The sequence below is a fragment of the Tachysurus vachellii genome, chromosome 10 (genome assembly GCF_030014155.1).
Source record: "Tachysurus vachellii isolate PV-2020 chromosome 10, HZAU_Pvac_v1, whole genome shotgun sequence".
In the NCBI taxonomy this organism is placed as follows: Eukaryota; Metazoa; Chordata; class Actinopteri; order Siluriformes; family Bagridae; genus Tachysurus; species Tachysurus vachellii.
Genome location: NC_083469.1, coordinates 20,535,293 through 20,551,081, shown reverse-complemented (window position 1 = coordinate 20,551,081; position 15,789 = coordinate 20,535,293).

Here is a 15,789-nt window from a genome sequence, read left to right as displayed (position 1 = left end):
AGCATATCATAAAAACTGTTGCATGTTTTAGTACATTGAAATGTGCATTTAAAATAACATGGAAATTATTAAATTATCCATATTATGATATCTTTGAAATTTCTTCTTTTTTTTCTTTTTCTTTTTTCTTTTTCTTTTTTTTTTTTTTTTTTTTGGATCATAATATTTTAAGTAAAACATTTTATTATGTGACTTGTGTTTAAATATACTGTTATACACATATACACACTGATTCTTATTGTACTTATCTCCAGTATTATGGGACCCTTGGTGAAGATTAAGATAAAGACAAACGTAAAAGTGTGAAAAGGTCATGAAAAAATTGGCTTTGTGTTTAATTAACTCAACCACAGACAAAAATATGAGAAAAAAGCAAATATTTAATTGAAGTAACTTCAAAAAAATAATTGTATTTTTTTTAAAAAAAAGAGGAGTTTTTAACAAAAACAAGTCCCGAGAAATTCTTATGAATCAAACACAACTGATTTTTTTTTTTTTTAATTCACCTTAGTGTTTAGGAACTTTCTATTTTACAGGAGTATAAATATGATATGATACATGAATGTAAACCACACTGGAGCTCAGTAAAGAAATATACTGGCAACAAACACTTAAGGTATGTTTAGTATAAATATGAACGATGGTTATACAGAAAAATCTTTTAAGTCTGATCAAAGTTCTCTGGTGTTTTGAAGCAGTTTTTCCCCCAAAAGCCCCACGAACCTTGTACTGATCACTGACTCATCAAAGGAGGGGTTGTGGGGTGTTCCAAAACATACAACCAAATCCAGACAAAAATGTTTCAATTCCTAGAGAATCACGCTTTTGTCATCACCATCGACCAGCGTCTCCTGACCCAATCCCCACTGAATAATCTGTTGTGGTACTACAGTAATGTCCACAAACAAGGATTCAGGAGGATCGAAAGTTATTCTGTACTGAGGAGTGGTTTCAGAAAATAGATCTCTAAGCAGGAGTGATGTTTAAGTAAAATAACAAGAAACCGCTTTGTTAGCTTTCCTAGATGATTTAACACTATGTGCAGTATATTTTTTATAATAGTTTTTGACAAAATAAAAAACCTGTGAACACAAATTGCTGTATTTTAGAAATTCTATGGGGCAGTATCTTATTCGGGTAGGATGTGTGACATTAGGGGCAGGTAGATGTGACGATTGTGTGATCAGAGAAAGGCCTTTGAAACCATTGCCCTCTAGAGGCCACTGCCCATGCAAGCGTATTCTCATGAATGTTGGCTTGCCATTTTCAACCACTGCACACAAGACTTACCAAGAATAAATGAGCAAACTTTTCCTGCACCCAGAGAGGACCAACTATAACATAAAATTCATCACTGATGATTATGATGGAAATTATGTCCCTCAATGGATTTTACATAAATCAGCAAAGTTTACATTTCAAACACATTGTGTCAGAAATTGACACAAAACTAATTATATTTAAGGAGTTGCGTTGAGATACTTTATCTATCTATCTATCTATCTATCTATCTATCTATCTATCTATCTATCTATCTATCTATCTATCTATCTATCTAACTCTTACTGTGTGATTTATTTATTACATCACGAGTTTATAATTTTTCGAACGTTTTCCTAAAGGCTGCCATCTAATGATGTTGAGCAGATAAAAAAGATAGCCGTAAAGAGTAAAACAAAAAAAGAAGAACGCACTGGAGATCAGGTTTAATTAACAGTGCCTCCTTTATGAGCCACTGGTGTGCATTTGCCTTGTTTTATGATGCAAGCTCTTGTTTTTCTCATTCATCTCCTTTTGTTTCTAAGACAGGGAACAGATCTGGCTCTATGGGACGTTTAAATAGAGAGCTAATTCAAGCAGAGGGGCTCTTTCTCGGCTGGGCCAGGCTCACTGGGCGCTTTTGTGCACTGCCCCACAGTCTATGTGTCCTTGCTCTCCCGGCTGGTCAGATTTTTTGTCTGTGTTGGATAATCAGCATTTGAGTCAGATGTGGTGGGAACTGGGCCTGCTTGGGGCTCCTCTCTGAAGGTGTTTGTTGTTAAATAGAACAATTCGGCTGTCTCTTTAGAAAACCTGACAAAAGCAAATACTCCCTGCTGAAAATTTTCTTAGCCCATCGTACAAAGGCTCAAGTTTGTTTAAGAAATTGCCGCTAAAGAAAGCGTCAACCCATTAAGGTAATTATATAGAACCTGTGTCCTATAAAGGCTTAATTGATGTTAATGTTTGTCTAATTGGGGATTCAGGGAGAGCAAAGGACTAAAGGTCTTCATAGCACTTTCAGGCAAGGCTCTGAAAAGGGTCCTTCTGGTTTTCACACTTCCCACAATGGCTGCCCGTCTTTCTCACATTACGGCCTGTTTTCAGCTATTTCCAGCATTCTGCAGCACTACTTAGAGCACAAAATAAGGGTGAAGAGCCATTGTCTGGTGCAAGCACTTCTCAAAGAGTGTTCCTGACAGGAATTGTTAGAGGACTCATGTTGAAGACAAGGGGGTGTGAGGGTGAAAGCCACTGTCATGCACTCTTGTCATGTCTCCGGTGTACGGCAATGGGACTCCTAATTGCTGCATCTGTTTTTTCATAGCACCAATTCATTTAAACAAAATACTTCAGTCAGCACCTCCTGTTCCTACCGCCAAGCACAAGTTTAGCTGTTGTGAGCTTCAGTGCATTTGCATGTGTTTATGTGTGCATTGGCTGGTATGTATTTGTTAAAACCGAGCACTTTCCCCAGTACGCCTCTTAATACTCGCTCCTGGATTCAGTTGCAGGCTCCAGCACAAATCCCTTATCACAATCCCTTATCACATTCAGTCTCAGTAGAGAAACAGTTGTACTGTTTGAAGAGAAAAAGGCTCAAGGACACTTGTTTTGCTACTACAGATGAAACAGTTAAAGCACAGAGTTATTACTTAAACATTCTGACTAAAGAATAAGGACAATGTAGAAAAGAGCAATGTGACATTTTCACTTCTTTGATTCTTATTTTATAACTGCTCTGTCTTGCAAAACCATCATCTGACCCTATTTAGACTCTGACCATTTCAAATATTTCTCCTTAGTCTAATCTCTAGGTGGTGTTAACAACCAATGCCATTTCCACACAAAGTTAAAATAGGGCCAGTGGTGAATGGCAAACTGATTGTACTGCTGTCAGCCTCCTGCACAGGCTCTTTCTGCAGATGGGAAGTGTGAAGGATTGGGGGGAGGAAAAGACACTTCATTTAACTTGCACCAAGCTGATTGGAGTGGAGAAGGCAATTCAGATCTTGAGTGGATTTCCCATTGCAGAACCTTTACTCAATCCACACCCATTTCCGCAGGCCTCCTGTCAGTCACGGCACACAAGGCAATCCCTGGCACAACTCAATGGACCCCCTCCACCTGCTCACAAAAGAGGCATAAAAAAGGGGGGTCAAACTCCACAGTGTGATAGCTATATGTGGTCATCAGAAATCAGTGCTATGCTGATGGAGGCTGTCCTGACCCGACTTGTATGACCTTTGCCCTAGGACCTTGTTAGAGTACAAATTGTGTGCTGGTTAGCTGATCTCCAGCAGGGAAGTGTATTAATGTTTTACATCAGTCCTGATGTGTTCCTCACCTGTGCCACCAAACACCTTCTCTTTAATATGTCAATAACCATCGTGATGACAAATAACAAGGAACAAACAGAGCCCACTGCATCTATAGACCAACCTTTTATCACAAAAATGATCTCAAATGGGTTAACAAATTATTTTGGGCGTCAAAAACTGTAATAAATAAATTATTATTATTAGTCCTGTCCTGATGGGAAAAATAATGCTAACAAAAAAAAAAAAAAAAAAAAAAAAAAAACAAGAGTTTGGCCTTTTTTCTGTGCTAATACTACACTGATGTGGTACTGGATAATTAATTTCCAAGAAATGATTAAAAACCAGATGGCTCAAGGACTGTCCTCTTCAGTACAAGTGTCTCTATCAAAATGTCATGCTGGCAACCAAGTAACTTAATCACAGTACTTTGTTAGAGAAAATTATATCTAAAACCCCTGTCTACGAAGTGTCACATTACTCATCAAAGTACTCTGCGGCTGAATAATGACCAGGGGTTATGGCCTCTAACCCTGATGCCTGACCTGTGGATACATACGAGTCAGTCAGAAAAAGCTTTGCGGCTGCCCTCTCCCTTAGCTCAGCCTCTCTGGAACAGAAATTCGACTCCACAGCTATAATCACTTTAGTACTGTTTTTGTTCGGCGGTAAGTGGACAAAATATTTGGATGATCTTGAGCAAGCACAATAATTGAATATGTGATTTGGTAGTAGCAGGTGTTTGGAATCTTGAGCTTGTCTTTACATAATGAAGCATTCTGTAAACAAAAGCAAGTTGTTATGTTGCTTCGGCATGCTGGGGATATGCTCAAATGAAACAACTAATTTTCTTGATAGCATACTGTAATCATGCTGTTCCTCTACCACGCACTGTGCTGAGTGGTGTGTTGCCTATTAATTCATTCTTGTTCTCTCCGGTGAGAGAGAGGGCCCTCCTTCCACTAGTAAACTGCTATTATTCATTACACCTCTGGGCCTATAAGTACAAATAATCCCTGGGGTTTGAAAGAGTGAAATAATTATTATTATTTGCTTAGATGTGGTTGAAGTATGGCTCACGGGTCTAAAATGCTTTGGATACTAAAGTACACAAACAAATAAGTAAATAAATAAATATTAGCATGTCGTGCCACAGCTTGCCCTGTAAGGGGGTTGGTTAATTGCCAGGTAGACCGGTCGCGGCCTGATTACGTCATTACATGCCTTAATTGTGCATGTATATACTGTATAGAATATAGACGTAAAAGTCATAGGGAATAAAACAATTTTAGTTACATTTTAGGTAGATGTTTTTTCAGGAGTATAGAGAATAAAAACTACAAAGCTGTGGAATATTACCTGTAAAAAATACCTGAAAAACACAACATACCTGCAAACTGCTGAATTTTGTGCTCCTATATGACAGAGGGTGAATATAAGTTAAGGTGTATATATATATATATATATATACACACAAATATTCAGACAGTTTCGAAACCGCTGAAAGTTGTTTTTATATTTTAAAGGGCACATGATCACCATGATGAAAGTTACATCAGTGGCTAGACAGTTTAAAAAGGAAAAAAAATCATCTATAATGCGAACAATTTTGTCGACAGTTTTGCCGACTTTCATGATCTGACACCTGATAGTAAACTTAAGTTACATCAGGCAAATTAGTCAAATATCCTGAAATGAAACCCACTATTTACATTATTACATTGCTCTGGGTTTCTGGATGTTTCAGTAATTTGTGATATTTCTACATCTTGTTTCTGATATTTCTACATCATAACAAAAAATACATTAAATAAATAAATAAATAAATAAATAAATAAATAAAGAAATAATAATAATAATAATAATAATAATAATAATAATAATAATGCTTGTATATAATTACAATGATGATAAATGAAATGATGTGAAAGTAAATACAGGATAATGTGAATGTGCATTTTATTGCGTGAAAATAAATAAAGTAAGCTTGTTGTAGGAATTTTTGTCCCATAAATATTAAATAACTACATATAATTTGATTCTCTTTGCAAATATATGTCTCGGTTTAATATTTTCTCTTTATCTCACCCTTTTGTTAAGTGGAGCTGAAGAATAGGTAGTTAATTAAGTTAATATTTGTCTGTTTCCCATTCTAAGTGCTTGTTCCCTTGTGAATTCAGTGCTAGGTCACAGAGTCTGGGCACAAAGGTCCAAGGCCGGATCTTTAGCTTCCTGCTTTGGCTTGTGATTTGGGGCAGGAATTGGATGGTGGCCACTTGTTACACCCTCTGTGACCTCTTTGTCCTGCACCTGTGAGGAATCCCCCCAACCCCACAAGGCATGAAAACAGAACGAGAATCAGGTTAGAGGTCAAGGGTCAGTGCACTGTGAATAGGAAGTTTTTTTTTCTTTCAAAACAGCAAGACACTTATCACTCTCATCTGATTTGACATCCATCTGTCAGTCAAGGAATGTAAACACTTGTTTTGCCTTTAACAGAAATTGCTCTCAATATTGTGTAGTGAATAAAAAAAGAACTTTTACATCAGGAGGTTATTCACATCCTGAAACGTACAGAGGTTAAGTAACAAGCATTATTTATTTTGATTTGTTTCTCCAAAATTCAGGTTATTTTTATTTCTTATTTAGCTTTTTTGTAAAGACACAACGCAGACATTTTATAGAGCACTCAGACTTTTTAGTCATTTATCTAACAGTAGGTACGAAGTGTGTTCCTGTGCTCTTTGGTGTTTCCCATGGTAATGGATTGCAAGCTCATATTTATCTCACAGGGCATTTTAAACACTAGAATTGCTGGTGACTGAGAAAAGCGTTCATTTTTTAAAAAGTGTCAAAGATGATAATTTATTTACACTTTAAATGTTCCTTAGCCTTGTCAATAATGTAACAACATATTGATTTGATCAAAAGTATGAAATAGCTTCTATTTCTTTTATTATAAGTGTACTTTAAAATAGGCAAAATTTTCCTATCCCTATAATCTTTGCTTATTTTTTTTCAAGGGTACCAATAAAACAGGATCGATGAATGTTCTCGACACACATGAAGTAAAGGGAGCAGGATCGGCTGCAGTTTCTTAGATTTAAATTTCTTATTGATAGCAGATTTCACTTCATTACATAGGTTTCAATCATAATGAGATGACACCTAATAGCTGACACACCTGTTCTTCTCTTTTTAGATGTTCATTCAAGCCTATGGTTGCATATTCCATCATCTTCCGCATTTGAATTAAATGTTTTTCCCGTTGTAAGCTATAGATAAGTGGCTGCTCTGCAATTCCAAAAAGATATTTTGTTTTATAAATACACACAGATCTTTTTTTATTGAATTGTGGTGTCTTCAAATTCAAATTAAAGGTCAGTCATATTTTATGTACTGTCTTTCAGAAGTGGGGTCTGTCTTGGGCTTCACTCAGTCCCTTCTTGGTGTAGTGTGTAGAACTTTGAAGTGTTGAAACCATCGCTACTGTATGTATCACATAGTGCAAACTTCTTGGAAGCATTGTAAATTGGAAACAGGAATAGCAAATTCTTTGGGGATTGAACACATTTAAATGTTTAGGTCTGCTGCTATGAATTTCTCTGATCACTAAACAGTAATTTAATATGTTGACAATATTGTTAAAAAGCAGCAAACAATGAAAATGAAAGGAATAAAGAAAGCCATTATTAATAGGTTAATTCAGGTCACATGAGAACTAGCTGTTTATTAAAAGTGAGTTTTATTTCACAAAAAATAAGAATATAGTTTATCTTATCAAAATGGTTCCATTTTTTTTTCACTGATTTTAATAAACAAATGCTATTAATATATGTATCTTCATTTTCAATTGTTATTGTTATTATGTACTGCTCTGTAACAAATAAATGAATGACCAAAGCAGTTTTAATGTCCATTTTCACTGAGGATACTGAAATTTGTATTCTAAAAAGCTGAGTCATTGAAGCTTGTGCTTATGATATTATGTTATTATGGTCCTACAGAATAGTAATGCAAAGAGACTATAAAGCAAGAGGCAAGTGCAAACCTGTGTACAATAATGTAGTGCAATGCAGATAAACTCAGCATTGGGAGGGAAGAAATTAGACAAGCATCAGTTGGAGAAAACCCCTCATGAATAAGGTTCATTCAAATAATAACGCTTGTTTGGAAACAAACATGACTCCACTGCATCTCAGATGTGTTGTAGTTGCTGTGTAGTCTCTGTGGGAAAGATGGTGTATACGTAATTTGTGTACTCTGCTTTTTATTTATTTAGACAATTCTAGTATGCTTAATTTGTTTTGCTGTATTACTCCTAAATAGGTACTGGTTCAGTTTGTGCTTGGATTGTTTTATTCCTGTCTATGACATCTATGACTATGCTATTTTTGATCTCAGCCACCAGTGAGTTATTATCTACAGGCATGCATGATCTTATTGCCAGAACATCACTTTTTGTGAAAGCCCATTTGCTTAGTTTCTTGGAGTGAGAATTACATCAAATAAAAACGTGCTGATGTGTTTTTGTTTCTAGTCATCAGGTCTGTTCTGTCTCATATCTATCACCTCAGACAAAGTGAATAAAATAAAGTGTCAACGACCAGGTAGAACTGCCTTTTCTACAATTATAATGCGAGTCTAATTATTGCCCCAATCGTTCACTGCTGGCTGGTAAATTGAGTTCATAATTGAGGCACGTCACAAAATTTGAACACTAGCACATGAGACGCACGTCAAAATGTTGGTCGGGACTTGCAGAAATCCACCAACGTTACATTGAAGGTTTGTGGATCATATTAAAAAAAAACCTTTTCCGCACTCTCCTATGACATGCCATCCTTGGGAAAGAAAACCTAATTGGGCGAGTGCGGTTTGGCCCAAACTCTCCCACCAGTATCAGTCTCTCTCAAATTGTGGCTCATGAGGGAATATGTGGGAGGAAGGCAAACACTTACCATGCCATTATTCCAGGCTCTCCCAGTTCACCCCCACCCCCAATCTTCAGCTTCCCCTTCCTTCTTTCCACCCATCAACCTCTGTATACTGCACGACAGTAAATGGAAGGGGAGGGCAAGCCCGACGGTGGGCTCTGCAAATAGTGACACCTGCGGCGCTTCTGAAAGGCGCTTCGTTCCTGCTCACTACATTGTATGGAGGTGGAGAAAGGGAATCGAGGCCCCTTACCTGGGCGAGAGCAGGCACTCGGTCCCAACCAGGACCTAGCTGGCAGATTGGTAATGAGCTGTTGTGTGTGGTTAGGCTCAGGTTTGGGCACTGTGCCCCCCCAGAGGCCAAATGTGGTGGGGGATAATAAGAGAGTTGAGACTCTCAATGTGGTGGTGATTCATGGGGGCCATCCGTCTGGATTATCTTTCTCACCGTGGGCACAATGAGCACGGGGCTTCCCCAGGGTTAGGAACAACACCGCCAGATTGGGCCAGTGAGCCCCTGGGGGAGAAGCGCCTTTCCCAGGGTACAAACACTGCAGTGCCCATCAGGTTAATAGGAAGTATACATAACTGTCTGTTCTAAAATGGAGTTGCAATAAGACACAGGACACAAACATTAAATACCCTTATGAGGACAATACGGAAATATTCATAACGACCTCACCACTATTTATTAATTTGCAAAATTAAAACTGTGCTGCCTCCAATATATAGATTGGCATGTAGAGGTATGCAGAATGAATTATGAATCAAAATACTTTACAGTGCAATTAATATGAGATGATAGACACAATACCCGTGTCTATTTTCAGCACAGAATAGAATTTTGTATTTAACCATTTCTTCTTCTTATTAAGTCCTTTTCTTTCAAATGTGGTGCTTAATTTTAATGTTTAATGTTAAAGCCATTATTTTTACAAGGTTATGCAGCTACCTGTACAACTGCAATTTGTTGAACGCACACTTGCCCACACATTTCTTTGTTGTGTTATACAGACTGTACTTTACTGTTACTGCAATGTAACAAAGAGTAAATTTAATCACAGTGTCTTTACATTCCTGGAAAAAAATATTTTAGTCTATAGCATTCTCGCTGGTCCTGGGATGGAGAAGATAAATAAAAAAAACACCTAAAGACAAATAGTGCTTTGACCATGTAAGAAATAAAGAACAAAAACAGAAAAGACAAAGACACAATGGAACCGCAAAATGACACGTTGGGATCGTTCTTTCATAGAATTTATTGAGAAAAAAAGAAGATATGCAATTTATTTGCCTGCAATTGGTTCAACATTGATTTGTTTAAAAAAAAAGAAAAGAAAGAAAGAAAGAAAGAAAGAAAGAAAGAAAGAAAGAAAGAAAGAAAGAAAGAAAAATCTACATGGTATGAAATAAAAAATAAAAAAAAAGGATTCTTCCTACCTTTAACCATCAGCAGGATTTTATTAGTAATGAGCACCATTTGTTTTAGTGACTAATGCACTGTACCTCTGTGTTTATGACCTGACATGTTCTTGTGTGTTAAGTGATAGAAATATCTGCTTGACAAGCTTTTCCAAATATGCTGGGCATTATGCCGCAATGTGTGGGGGTGTTAGGGGTGTGGCAATCATTCTTTGCCTATGAATTACTCATCTGACTTCAGTATAATAATCACACACCCCAAAGCATTTAGACAGATCTCTATGAAAGTAAAGTAGCTTAATAAATGGGCAAAAGATTAAACAATCACTTTTTGTTTGATACATTTAAAGCACAATTGTTTTTAATACTCTATAAATCCACAGATAGGTGTGTCTTACATGATCACCATCAGTGTGAAACCTCATGTAGTAACCGATACATCACCGTTCAGTTCTGCAGTACTAAACCTGAATATGTGAATGACCAACACATGCAAGCAGTAACACTCAGTCAGCCGTGTCACTTGTGCCACATTTTGTGCGTGTGAATGAACTTTGTTTTTATGGATTAACCCCTTAAACCCTCAGGATCCACTGGCCACTCTAGTAGCTACATAACTTTCCTATTGGTTTCACTGTGGTTACTTATTAGTGTCATACTTAAAGATGAATATCTGAAAAATATCCTATTACTTTCTGGAATGAAAGCATGCTTGCTTCTGTTGAATTGGCAATTTATTCAGAGCCATAACATGCAAAAAAAAGAAACAAAAAAAAAAAACATTAAAGTGTTATAGTCTAACAGAATTAGGGGAACTTATTTGCCTAATTTGAATGTTTGGACAGGTTTGTGATAAAACTGACTTCATATAAAACAGGGAAAATTCGTACACATATTTTTTTAATTTAATTTTGTACTGAAATTTATAAATCCAAACAGTACCAAATTTAGAATAGTAAAGGTTTTATTTTTATGATTAATGCACAAGTGCAAAAGCAAAGTTGTGATATTGTACTGTAGCACTTTATATTTTTGCTATCTATGTAACCAGAAGCACTGGGATTTGTTGAATACATTAACAAAAGGGTGTGATTGGGTGCCACTATTACATAAATAAATAGTTTTTTTTTTTAATAAAGAGATGCTATATTAATAAATGTTTCGACCAAGATGAGTTTAAATAAATTCCACTGAATCAGCAGGTTTTGAATGTCACCTCCCACCTACTTCAGCACAGTGCAATTATTTATGACCAGAAAAATATCAACACCATCCAAAAGAGAAAAAAATATGGCTTGTGCCCAAAATAGCAACAAGTCAGTGTTAACCAGTCAGTTTCTTTAGCTGTACTAAGATGTAATAAAATAAGCCTCCTTAAAATATGATAGAATTTGTTGTTGTTGTTGTTTTTTTGTATTTTATCATGAATCAGTGCTTAATTAATATGGTATTAAATGAATATAATTTTTATACTTTTTCTTTTAAAATTGAACTTTTAATACTTTTATTCAGAATAAAATTGAGGTTTTATAATGTTTTTGTAAAAGTGAGTAGTCTTACCTTGGATATATTTGATACTAATTGTGAGTATTATTTTATGCCATTGTAATTTGTATTTAATTGCAAATTGTCAGTTTTTAAAATATATATATTTTTAAATTTGTGTTCAGGCACAATTAGAGAGCGAACGGATCATTAGTAAACTTTCATTTTACAATTTCCAGTTTTATGTTGCATGGAGTTTATGTAGATTTTTTAGTTACATACTATACATGCATCTTTATTGTCCTCTGTCTATATAACCAGCCTTTTATGAGGTCTATTTATCTTCCTAAAGGTAAAATCTGTCACATTATTGAGAAGTTCAACATTGTAGGCTGGTGGAAGATATTTCCAAGACAAACTCTGAGTTTAAAGGACTACATGAGGAGATGCTGACTGCATGGTATAATGAAGGGAACCTTACACCTTCTGTCTTTGTTGCAGATGCATGTGGCCACTGTAGGCTTGTTTACTTCTTCTTTCTGACAGCCTGTCTGTTTAGATTCCCTTCACCAAGCATTGAGATTAGTGCTGCTGCATCTGTGGTATAAACAGCACTGGGCAATATTGCTAGCCATCTGAACATTTCTCAACAGTCAAGTGACTGGCATGACAAATCAGATGATGATAAATGTCATAAGGGTGTTTGCAAGTAAGGGAATTTGTCCAAAGGGTGATAAGATCACTTGAGGTGATGATTTGAGAAATCTAATGTAGATAACACAGGACATATGACTCTGGGTGAGTGTGTAGAAAAAGCAAAATATTACACTATATATTTATATATACCTGTGCTTGTTTTATACTTATTATTTTTTAGAAGAAATTAATAAGAAAGTGCAAAAATGTGCTTTTATTTATGAATCAAATAATCATTGACACAAAACAAATATTTGGCATTAATAAGAGAATGGTTTTCTTTTTAACAGCTTTCCCTTTGTGAATTTTTTTGTTGTAGAGTTCTTCATAAATTCTAAAGACTGTAAAAAACCTAAAATGTGTTGAGTTAATGTTATTTTATGGGTGTTGATTTGTGTCCGATATGTTAAAGCATAAGTAAAATCCCTTCAAACACATAAGAGAACAGAAAACCTTTCTGAACAATGTGACAGTGCTTAAAACACAGAGTTTTGCGACTTTCTAATTAGTGTCTTTAAGCCAAAGACAAACTATTAATATTTGTAACACTATGTGTAAGTAGTTCAAACCATTTACTTTAATAATTAAGAATAACAAATCTGAATATATATATATATATATATATATATATATATATATATATATATATATATATATATATATATATATATATATATATAGGCATATATATATATATATATCATATAGACTATAGCAGTCTTCTTAAGGTTTTTGAAAGTGCAAAAATATTTTTAATGTATGTAAATGTAATGGAACATATGACGAATTCATGTGATGAGTATACATTTAAACATGAAAATATGATTCCCATGATTTCATTCAAATCTCAGTAGGTAGCGTTACATCATGGCTTCCTGTGTTTGTGTGTTTTATGTGTTTATTCTGTGTTATTTCGTTTTCTGCCATTCCCCGAACCGTGCTGCTAGCTAAAGTGGCTACTCTATATTGGCCCCCTATCTGGATGAGTGTATGAATGGTGCCCTCTGATGGACTGGTATCCGGTTCAGTGTGTATTCCAGCCTTGCGTCCTGTGTCCCTTGGATAGATTCTGGATCTACTGTGTCCCTGACCAAGATAAAACTGTTATTAAAGATGAAGGAATGAATCGTTTTTCAGTAGTAACCAAAGAGCTTTCAATTTATTTCCCACCACTGTGTATTGCAGGTCTCTCTACAGGTAATGTGAACCCGAGCATCTCATTTTAGTAATAAGCCGACTATTTTGGCATTCAGTGGCATTCCATCCCTACTTTTACTGCATGCGTGCATGTGATGAGAGAACACAGGTGCCCCATTAAGAGGAGTGTACACTGGGTCCGAAGCTGAGCAAAGTGCTCCATTCAAGGCAGAATCAGAGAAGAGCCAATGGTTTGTTCGGCTAGCCAAATAGCACCTTTCATCTTCGGGCTGCTTTCACGGCCATTGAAGTGGAAGATAAACTTTGCTCCCCTCTCTCTCCTCTCTCTGTTGGTGTGAGTGCTTGACACCCCCCTATTAAGGCGCTTTTGCTCAGGTTGCCATGAATGGGCAAAGAGAAATTTGAAATGCATTGAGTCACTGTGTTTTAATGGAGCTTTGGACTTAGAAGAAAATGGTACACACCTAGAAAGCATAAATTTACTTCACAGACAAACAGAAATGTGTGACACTCTCATCAGTTGTAGGCAAGCTGCAGGGAAAATGAAAGGTGCTTCTGTTTCTGTGGTGTGACCATCCTGTTATTTCAAAAAGCTAAAAGAAATTCTCCCTATCAATTAACCTTTCCTGCTGGTGTACACCCGTGTTCACCCTGACCTTTGACTACATCACAATATGCAGAGGCATCCATTCCCTATAGCTGAAGTAGAAGGAGTGGAATGTATAAAAAAAACTCTATCAAAACACCTACAAAAGGACATCACAGAGATGACACCAAGAATGTGATTTCTTTTTCAGAAATAGAACTGAGCGCCTAGAAACACACTCAGAGTGAATTGACTGTCATCTAGGACATCACTGGGAACATTTTGCATGTTAAGATGATAGAACTCATTTCCTCACCTTGTCATAAACGTCAGGCCATCACCGAGCCCATACAGTTGGTGTACTTTCAAGTTAAAAGCTAACGTATAAATGTTTATTTCCAGAACAGACTATAATACACATAGACAGAAAGAACAGTGAGGGAGTGAAAAATCAAATCAACTGACTTTATTATATCCAATTCGCTCCAAATTGGAGCTATGCTCTGGTCGGACTAATGGGCAGTTATCTAATTTCCCTCACTTCCATTGAAATGATGTTCATGTCTGCAGAGATAGAGAGAATGAGACAAAAAAATCTAATCATTCTTTGGCCAGAACAATGGTTTTTCTTGTGCACCTTACTTAAACCTTTTTTCTTCCTCCCTTTTCAGGGGGGTCTTTTGCCTTTTTGATTACGGTTACCAAGGTGACATCAGTAATGGCCTTGGTGACACATGGCTGGTGTGAACAGAAAGTTGAAGGTTTGTATGATGCATGCCATTACTGTCAATATTTACTCATTAAAAAGCAACCAGTGGTTAGAAGGATGCCTGCACAATTCCTAATTTTACAAATCAGCCATTACACATACCCCGGGCACAATTCATGATCTCACTCAAAACAGGACAGAGTGGAACATGAGACATTATTGGCACAATTTTATAGATTTTTTTTGCACTAGTAAAAAAAAAAATCAACCTTTAATCCTTTTGTAACATTTAATGTTTTGTGTGTACTTGTAACATAATAAAGACACAAATTAAAACTTTACCGAACACCCTGAATCATTTTGAGAGTCTATATAAGACCAACTTGTACAATAGATGTTCAACATGTCAGATTTGCTGTAATATAAATCTTAATCAGAAACAGATTTATAATCTGCTGAAACCCTATGAGTCAAAATTATATATATATATATATATATATATATATATATATATATATATATATATATATATATATATATATATATATATATATATATATAAATCTTTGAATGAATAATAATTTATTATGCAGTTTCTTTAATAATGGCTCCAAACTATCTACACTGAAAATTATAGGTTTAGTTATTGTTGAAGTGTGTAATATCTGGGGCATTTCAGTCATAAAAAACACTGACCAAAGGACAAACAGAAGAAAACAAGAAAAAAAGAAAAAAAACAATGGCAAGGCAAAAAAATAAGAATAAAGGCATGTGTTAAATGTGCTGTTTTTGTACTTGAGCTGTGCTGATTTTTCTCCTGTTGAAATAATGTTTGAGTTTGCATGGTTTGATTGTCAGCTTTTTTTAACCTGTAGATACTGAACAATAAAACAACAGGGCTCTGTGAGAAAACTGAGTAAAATATAGCAATGAAATGCTTGCTTATGAACCCAGAGAACTCTTCTATTGACAATATTATGAAACTCAAGTTCTAGACCTGAACTCTAGACTACAGTAAATCGACATGACAGGGTAAAACAATAAATGTCTGTCATTATAAAATGATTCTATACAGCAAGCTAAAAGGTAGAGTTACTTATAGCTTGTTGTGTCGTAAATTGTTCCACAATAACAGCAGAGTAGAGTCACTGCAGCATGCAAGAACAACTTAATGGTTCTGTTAAGATATGTTTCATTTGAAGTCATGCAGTAAATCTG